This window comes from Erinaceus europaeus, chromosome 1 (assembly GCF_950295315.1).
Source record: "Erinaceus europaeus chromosome 1, mEriEur2.1, whole genome shotgun sequence".
NCBI classification, from domain to species: Eukaryota; Metazoa; Chordata; class Mammalia; order Eulipotyphla; family Erinaceidae; genus Erinaceus; species Erinaceus europaeus.
The window spans coordinates 46,371,518-46,379,923 of NC_080162.1; the positions used below are offsets into that span (position 1 = coordinate 46,371,518).

General features: G+C 48.1%; 1 pseudogene; it reads left to right on the forward strand.

The window, feature by feature from the left end:
- Nucleotides 1-6,473, forward strand: part of LOC103122708 (succinate dehydrogenase [ubiquinone] flavoprotein subunit, mitochondrial-like) — a 170,161-nt pseudogene extending 163,688 nt beyond the window's left edge.
- The last annotated feature ends 1,933 nt before the right edge of the window (nt 6,474-8,406 follow it).

An 8,406-nucleotide genomic window follows, 5' to 3' on the forward strand; every position in this document is an offset into this window, starting at 1 on the left:
AGGAACTAAAAAACTAGTAGCTATTTCTCTTTAGAGAGGACATCACGTTGTTAAGCTCTTCAAGTAGCCTTTAATTCATGTGTTCTATTTTAATTTTCCATGTACATATGCTAATGGTCCCAAAAGGTTTTTTTAATTAGTAATGAGGAATGGATGATAGATGGATAGGTTCATGGACTGGTGAATGAGTGGTTGGTTGAATGGAAGAAAGGAAGGAAAGGAGAGAGGATGACTCTAGGCCCTGTTTGATTTTTTTTTGTTGTTGTTGCCTCCAGTGGGGTTAGGTGCTGGCACTACAAATACCCTGCTCTTGCAATCATTTTTTTTTCCATTTTTACTGGATAAGACAGAGAGAAACTGGGAAAGAAGGGGGGGAGATAAAAAAAAAAAAAGTGAGAGAGAATGATAGATATTTGCAAACCCCTTTCTCTTCTTGTGAAGCGTCCCCCCTGCAGGTGGGGAGCCAGGGGCTTGAACCTAGGTCCTTGCACTATGTGCACTTAATTGGGTGCACAACCGACAGGCCCCTGCCCTGTTTGATTCTTTAGTTTGTGAGACACAGCTTCTCTTAGTTATGCATCTCTCCCAATTCCAGGGGCTCTCACCCCTCCCTCTACAGCTCTGAAACTTAATTCTAGCCAATTGTGGCTGCACCCTAGTCATAGGGACTCCATCTGTCAAATTCTAACACCCATACACTTCACCCTCAGGGACAGAACCAAATTGCAGCAAATCTCTTCAACTGGAATTGTTTGACCTGTAACACAAAGAAGGATGCTAGTCACACCCCCTGGGAAGCCTACTGATAAGTTGCCAAGGTCCCATGCTTCCCAGGGGACTGCATGATGACATGCTTTTTTTTTTTTTCCTGTCTCTGTGGCAATATGCTTTTTATAGTGAGTTCTTTCACACTGTACAACCCACAGGATCTCAACTCTCTGGTCTCTGCGAGGCCATGACTCTGACTGCTTTCATTCTGGCAAAGAGCAGGAAGAAGTGTGCAGAAGGATGACATACTTTCTCATTTGCTTGCCTGATCCCTCCAGGGCTGTGGAAATGGAGACACGTGAGGGGCCCGGTGATGGTACTCCTGGTATTACACACACATTACAATGCACAAGGACCCGGGTTCAAGCCCCCAGGCTCCCTCTGCTTCACCTTCGTGAGTGGTGAAGCAGTACTGCAGGTGTGTCTTTGTCTTTCTCCCTCTCTATATTCCATTCTTCTTGATTTCTGATTGTCTCTATCCAATAAATAAAGATTTTTTTAATTTAAAAAAGTTCAAAACCTTGAAAGTCAAACATTCTTTTAAAAAAGAAGAAGAAGGAGGAGGAGGAGGAGGAAGAGGGGGAGGAAGGAGAAGGAGGAGAAGGAGAAGGAGGAGGAGGAAGAGGAGAAGGAGAAGGAGGAGGAGGAGGAGGAGAAGGAGAAGGAGAAGAAGAAGAAGAAGAAGAAGAAGAAGAAGAAGAAGAAGAAGAAGAAGGAGAAGGAGAAGGAGAAGGAGAAGGAGAAGGAGAAGGAGGAGAAGGAGAAGCAGTAGAAGTAGAAGAAGTAGAAGAAGGAGGAGGAGGAGAAGGAGGAGGAGGAGGAGGAGGAGAAGAAGGAGGAGGAGAAGGAGGAGGAGGAGAAGGAGGAGAAGGGGAGAGGGAGAGGGAGAAGGAGAAGGAGAAAGAAATGAAGGCACATACACTCCAGGTAGACCAGTGAGTCAATCACTACCCCCATCACAGACCACGATCCTACAAGAACAGCAAACACTGCCAGGTCTTGCTAGTTTATCTGAAGACACAAGGTTTCTATCTTTCTATCCTTTCCTTCCTTCCTTTCTTTCTTTCTTTTTTCTAGAGCATGAAAGTGATATAAAGAAGAACCTACATCAGTGCTCTACATCTCATGAGGCTTCCCCCTGCAGATGGCAACCAGGGCTTGAACCCATATCTTCACATATGGTAATGTGTGCACTCTGCTGGGAGCACCAGCACCCAGCCCCCCTAGACTTCAGTATTTTAGAATGAAGATGAGGAGGGGTCCGGGCGGCGGTACGGCTGCTGCAGTCACGGCAACGGGTACTCTGCCAGGCACAGTGGCCAGTAACATCACAAGCAGGGTCCCGCAGTTTTCACTTCACTGTTGATGGAAACAAAAGATTGTCTGCCAAAGTTTCAGATACAATTCCGCACAGTACCCAATGGTGGACCATGAATTTGATGCTGTGGTTGTAGGTGCAAGAGGCGCAGGCTTGCGAACTGCATTTGGTCTTTCTGAGGAGGGTTTTAACACAGCATGTGTCACAAAGCTTTTCCCCCACCAGATCCCACACTGTTGCAGCTCAGGGTGGGATCAATGCTGTTCTAGGGAACATGGAGGAGGACAACTGGAGGTGGCATTTCTATGACACAGTGAAGGATTCAGACTGCCTAGGACACCAGGATGCCATCCACTACATGACAGAGCAGGCCCCTGTCTCAGTGGTGAAGCTGGAGAATTATGGCTTGTTGTTTAGCAGAAATGAAGATGGGAAGATCTACCAGCATGCCTTTGGCAGACAAAGCAAAGCCTCAAGTTTGGGAAGGGTGGACAGGCCCACCATTGCTGTTGTGTGGCTAACGGCAGTGGCCACTCCTTGCTGCACACCTTATATGGACAGTCTCTGTGGTATGGCACCAGCTACTTCATGGAGTACTTAGATCTTAGATCTGTACTTAGTACTTAGTCTTAGATCTGCTGATGGAGAGTGGAGAGTGCCATGGTGTGATCACACTTTGCATTGAGGAAGGCTCTACCCATCACATTAGAGCCAAGAACACCTTCATAGCAACTGGAGGCTATGGGCGCACATACTTCAGCTGCACATCTGAAGCATGCACTTCAGCATGGGAGATGGTACCGCCATGGTGACCAGGGCTGGCCTTCCCTGCCAGGACCTGGAGTTTGTACAGCTCTACCCCACAGGCATATATGGAGCTGGTTGTCTCATCACAGAAGGATGCTGTGGGGAGGGAGGCATTCTTATCAATAGCCAGGGTGAGCGCTTCATGGAGAGATATGCCCCTGTGACCAAGGACTTGGCATCCAGAGACATCGTGTCTTGTTCCATGACCCTGGAGATCTAGGAAGGAAGAGGCCTTGGCCCTGAGAGGGACCACATATACCTGCAGCTGCACCACCTGCCCCCCAAGGAGCTGGCGATGCGCCTGCCTGGCATCTCAGAGACAGCCATGATCTTCGCTGGCAAGAATGTCACCAAGAAGCCCATCCCCATCCTGCCCACCATGCATTATAACATGGTGGCATTCCCACCAACTACAAGGGCCAGGTTCTACTACTACTACTAGCGTTTGCCCTTCTTCCATAGCCAGTCAACAGCGTCAGTTTGAGCCTGATGTAAAGTTTCAAGACCTCCTTTGAATCTGGAGAGGGGGCAGTCATTGACTATGTGGGTCATAGTCTGTCTGTAGCCGCAGGGGCAGTTCGGGTCATCTCTGGCTCCCCAGCGATGGAACATAGCGGTGCACTGGCCATGGCCTATTCGATAGCGATTGAGGAGGGCCCAATCATAACGTGCTAGGTCAAGCCGGGTTGACGCTTGCAGGGAGGGGTCTGTGATGAGGTGTTTGTTCTTTACCTCAGCTGACTGCCAACTCTGTTTCCAAGAGTCTGGAACAGAGAAGTTCAGTGTAGGCGTAGGGGACCAGATGGGGTGACGAGATGTCAAGCGTTGGACAGGGTGGGCGAAGATATCCGCATATATTGGCAGGTCCGGTCGAGCGTAGATGTGGGAAATGAACTTAGATGATGCCGCATGCCGCATCCCGACGAATATCTGGCGGGGCGATGTTGCTAAGAACTGGCAGCCATGGAACTGGGGTGGAACAGATGGTTCCAGAAATTATCCTCATGGAGGAATATAATTTGGAATCAACCAAGTGGACATGGGGGCTACGGAACCATACTGGGGCACAGTATTCTGCAGTGGAATAGCAGAATGCCAGAGAGGATGATTGTAGTGTGGAAGCGCTCGCACCCCATGAGGAGCTGGCCAGTCTTGCAATGATGTGATTCCTCGCGCCCACCTTTGCTGCAGTTTTTATGAGATGTTCATGAAATGACAGAGTGCGATCGAGAGTAATGCCAAGATAGACTGGCTGGGCTTCATGCCGGATTCTCGTATCGCCAAGCTGCACATTAAGCTCACGCAAGGCCTAGGCATGGTGTAGATGGAAAACAGATGATACCGTTTTTGCAGTGCTAGGGATTAGTCGCCATTTTTTACAGTAATCAGATATCAGAGACATGTCTTTCGTGTTTCCTCGAGGATGTCGAACTTGGATGCCTGAGTTGCACAGCAGATATCATCGGCGTAGATGAACTTCCTTGAAGAAGTTTCTGGGAGGTCATTGATGTAAATATTAAATAGCGTAGGAGCCAGAACAGAGCCCTGGGGGAGGCCACTTGAGACAAGTCTCCATCTGCTAGACTTGTCACCCAGATGCACCCGGCATCTTCTGTTTTGGAGAAGAAACGATATAGTGTTGGCCACCCATGGAGGCAGGCATCTTGAGATCTTGACTAGGAGACCACGGTGCCAGACCGTGTCATAGGCTGCTGTGAGATCAACAAAGACAGCACCTGTCTTTAAATTCTTCTGGAATCCATTTTCAATGTAAGTTGAGAGGGCCAGGGCTTGTTCGCAGGTAGATCTTCCCCGGGCGGAAACCAGCTTGGGCGGGTGATTGGAATTTCTCTGTAAGATGAGAAATACGTGACAGAAGCAGCCTCTCAAGGAGTTTGTAACACACGGAGAGGAGAGAAATTGGTCTATAGCTGGCGGCCAGTGTTGGGTCTTTCTTTGATTTCAAAACCGCTATAATCTTCGCACGATGCCAAACTTTGGGCATAGACTCAGATTCCAAGATGTGGGACAGGAACGAAGCGAGCCACTTCTTTGCCGCGGGACCCAGGTTAAGAATGAGTTCTGGGGTGATGTTATCATAGCCAGCAGCTATTCCCGGTTTAACCCTCTTCAAAGCGTCTTCCAGTTCAGACAGTGTAAAGGGAGAGAGTTTTGGAGATGGACAAGATAACTGGAAGTGGGATGAACACTCATGGGAAATTTCTCTTTTCCAGACTGGGTCAATCTTAGCACGTCCAACTTGAGTTAGGTGACTGGCCACTGAGTTTGGAGATACGGGAGGATGGGAGACGGGAGGGGGTTGGCTGCCGGCACCCAGACAATGAAGAAGCTTCCAGGCCTTCCTACTTGAGTGGGTGAAGTTCAGACTTTCCGTGAGTTGTTGCCAGTGGGCTTGGCGTGCTGCATCCAGGGAGGCAATGAGATGGTCAGCCACATCTGGGTCGCCCGACTCATCATACTGCTTTAGTAGTTGCTCGCATTCATCATCAAGACAAGGCGTATAGTTAGCATGTCTCCCATGAGGAATGGCTTGGGAAGCTGCTTTGAAGATGGCTTGGCGGAAGCGCCTGTAAGAATCTTCAGAGGGGATAGAGTTAATTGGAATTGCAGGAATAGATTTGTTGGTAAGATCACTGAACAGACGCCAGTTTGCTTTCCGAAAGTTCCATCTTAGTTTCTCTGAGCACAGAATCAGGTTCTGAAGCATGTGAACGGCCAGGACCAAGTTGTGCCTAAGCTGTATGTCCTCGGGGAGGCTGCCTGTGTTTCTGTGCATGGTGCCAACCATCTGGGGGCAAACTCACTCTTGGACCTGGTGGTTTGGGGCCAAGCATGTGCCCTGAGCATAGCAGAGTCCCACAGACATGGAGATAAAGTGCCCTCAATCAAACCAAATGCTGGGGAGGAATCTATCATGAATCTTGACAAACTGAGGTTTGCTGATGGGAATATAAGGACATTGGAGCTGCAGCTCAGCATGCAGAAGTCGATGCAGAACCATGCTGCCATGTTCCGTGTGGGAAGTGTGCTACAGGAAGGCTGTGAGAAGATCAGCCAGCTCTATGGGGACCTGAAGCACCTGAAGACTTTTGACAGGGGGACAGTGTGGAACACAGACCTCTTGGAGACGCTGGAGCTGCAAAACCTGGTGCTCTGTGCCCTGCAGACTATCTATGGGACAGAGGCCCACAAGGAGTCTCAGGGCGCGCGTGCCCACAAACACCACAAGGTGTGTGTTGACGAGCCCATCCAGGGGCAGCAGAAGAAGCTGTTTGTGGAGCACTGGAGGAAGCACGCACTATCCTTCGTGGACATCCCGACAGGCAAGGACCTCCCGGAAGAAGAAGCCTTAGCGTCCCTGGCATGTCTCACTGGAATATAGACCCGTCATTGACAAACCTTTAGATGAGGCTGACTGTGCCACCGTGCCCCCAGCCATCCGCTCCTACTGAGGAGCCAGCCCCACCTGCACGGTCAGTCTCATGAAGGCCTACACATGTTCCTGACACAGTCTTCAGCCCTCTAGTGCAGAGCTCTGAAGAACACAGTCATCCACAGTGGCCAGCAGCTTGCCAGCAAATCAGCCTCCAGGGAGCATTAAACCTTCTTTATCCCTGTCTTCTGCCTGTGAAGTAGTAAAACAGCATGGCTCTTAAATAAAATATAAATTATAGATTCACTTTTGACTTTAAACAAAGAAAGAAAGGAAGAAAGGAAGATGAGGTGTTGGGGCCCACATCCCCTTGACCAGCAGTGCACTCTACCTACTGTCTATGTGTAAGGACTAACTTCTAAGACTCCTAGTTGTCCCCTCCCCACATAAGACTGACATTTTCCACAAGGTAGCCCCTCCTCCACTCCAGAGTCCTTTAGTGTGGCTGACCACTTGGCTTACTGTGAGACCACATGTGGGCAATCTGCCCATCAGTCCTCCATCCATCCACATGCCAACAGCATCCTTTTAATCCCCCAGGACACCCTGTGTGGACAGGACAGAAAAACTGAGGCTTAGAAAAGCTCAGGAACTTGCTCAGCTTCTCACAGCTAGAATATGCCAGAACCATATGCTGGTGTGGAGGCAATCTTAGTCCAGAACCCCCACTCTCATAACGTAACTCTGTTGCCTGAGTCTAGCCTGGGTCTGCACAGTCCATCTGCCACTGACCTTGAGGATTTTCTAACAAGGTCAAGAAGACATTGTCTTTTCTGTCACCCTCACAACATCACCTCCCAACTTCAACAGCTTCCCAGTGTCATCATGAAAGGAGCCTCTACTGTGATTCCTCAAGGTCAAGGAGTATCTCTTTGTCTATTTTTAGAATTTGAAGTCTATCAGTATAAATGCATTTTCAACAAATCAATGTGGATCATCTCTTCTGAGTATGCTTCTTCAGATGACTATATCTCCTTTCTTTTGCACAAAGATAAAGAATGCCTTGCTGGTAGTCCTTTGTCATCAGTTTGTTTCCTGTAATGACAGAAAATCACTTATCCTCTTTTCTTTCCTTGAAAAAACAGCCGGCAGGTTTTCTCATGCACATGAATGAAACAGAGATCAGGAGCATTCACCAAGCACCTGCTGTGAGTCTAGATCACTAGGATAGGAAAAAGCAGGTCATTCTTGAGAAGGCTTGCAACCTTGATGCAAGTTAGAGACACTGCCAGGTCATTATGATGGTGTGACCAAGTAGAGAACTCAAACAACAATGTGAAAGGCAGGAGACTGACATATAAATTTCTAGACTCCAAAGTCCAACTGTTTAAGCTTGGAAACAACTCTGCCACTGGACAACTCAGTAACAGGGCAAGGCTTTCACATCTCTAGGCCTCTTTCGTCCTCTGTGAAATATAAATATAGCCACAGTACTTGCCTTAAAGGGTTTTTAAAGAATAAATATGAAATAGGTAATACATATATGTCACCTGAAACTAGCCTTTATTGTTCCTGTGAGAATTAAGTTCAGCTAGAAGAAAGAAATAATGGGTGTGAGCAAACACAGAAGGCTTCCTGGAAGGGTGGAGCAAAAGTGGTAATAACTGAATGGATGGAATCAATAAGGCACAGACTACCACGAGTGATATCTCTGGTTAAAGAGGCTGCACAGACTGCAGACAGAGTAACGTTGGGCTTCCGGTATTCATGATTAAAGAATGGGACTGTGCAAAAGACACGGATGATGGAACACTAGTATTAGCCTTCCAACAGTCAATGAGATCTACCCCCACCACCGTCACAAAATGGGGGGGAGATAGATTTATATATATTCACATATACTTTTTTTGGCACCGGGGTTATCACTAGGGCTCTGTGTCAGCACTCTGAGTCCCCTGATCCCAAGAGCCATTTTTTTTTCCTTTCTATTTATTGGCTAGGACAGAAAGAAATTGAGAGAAGAAGGGGAGACTGAGAGGGAGAGATAAAAATAGACACCTGAAAGCCTGCTTCACCATTGAAGTGAAGTGTCCCTCCTGCAGATGGTGAGTGGGGGCTC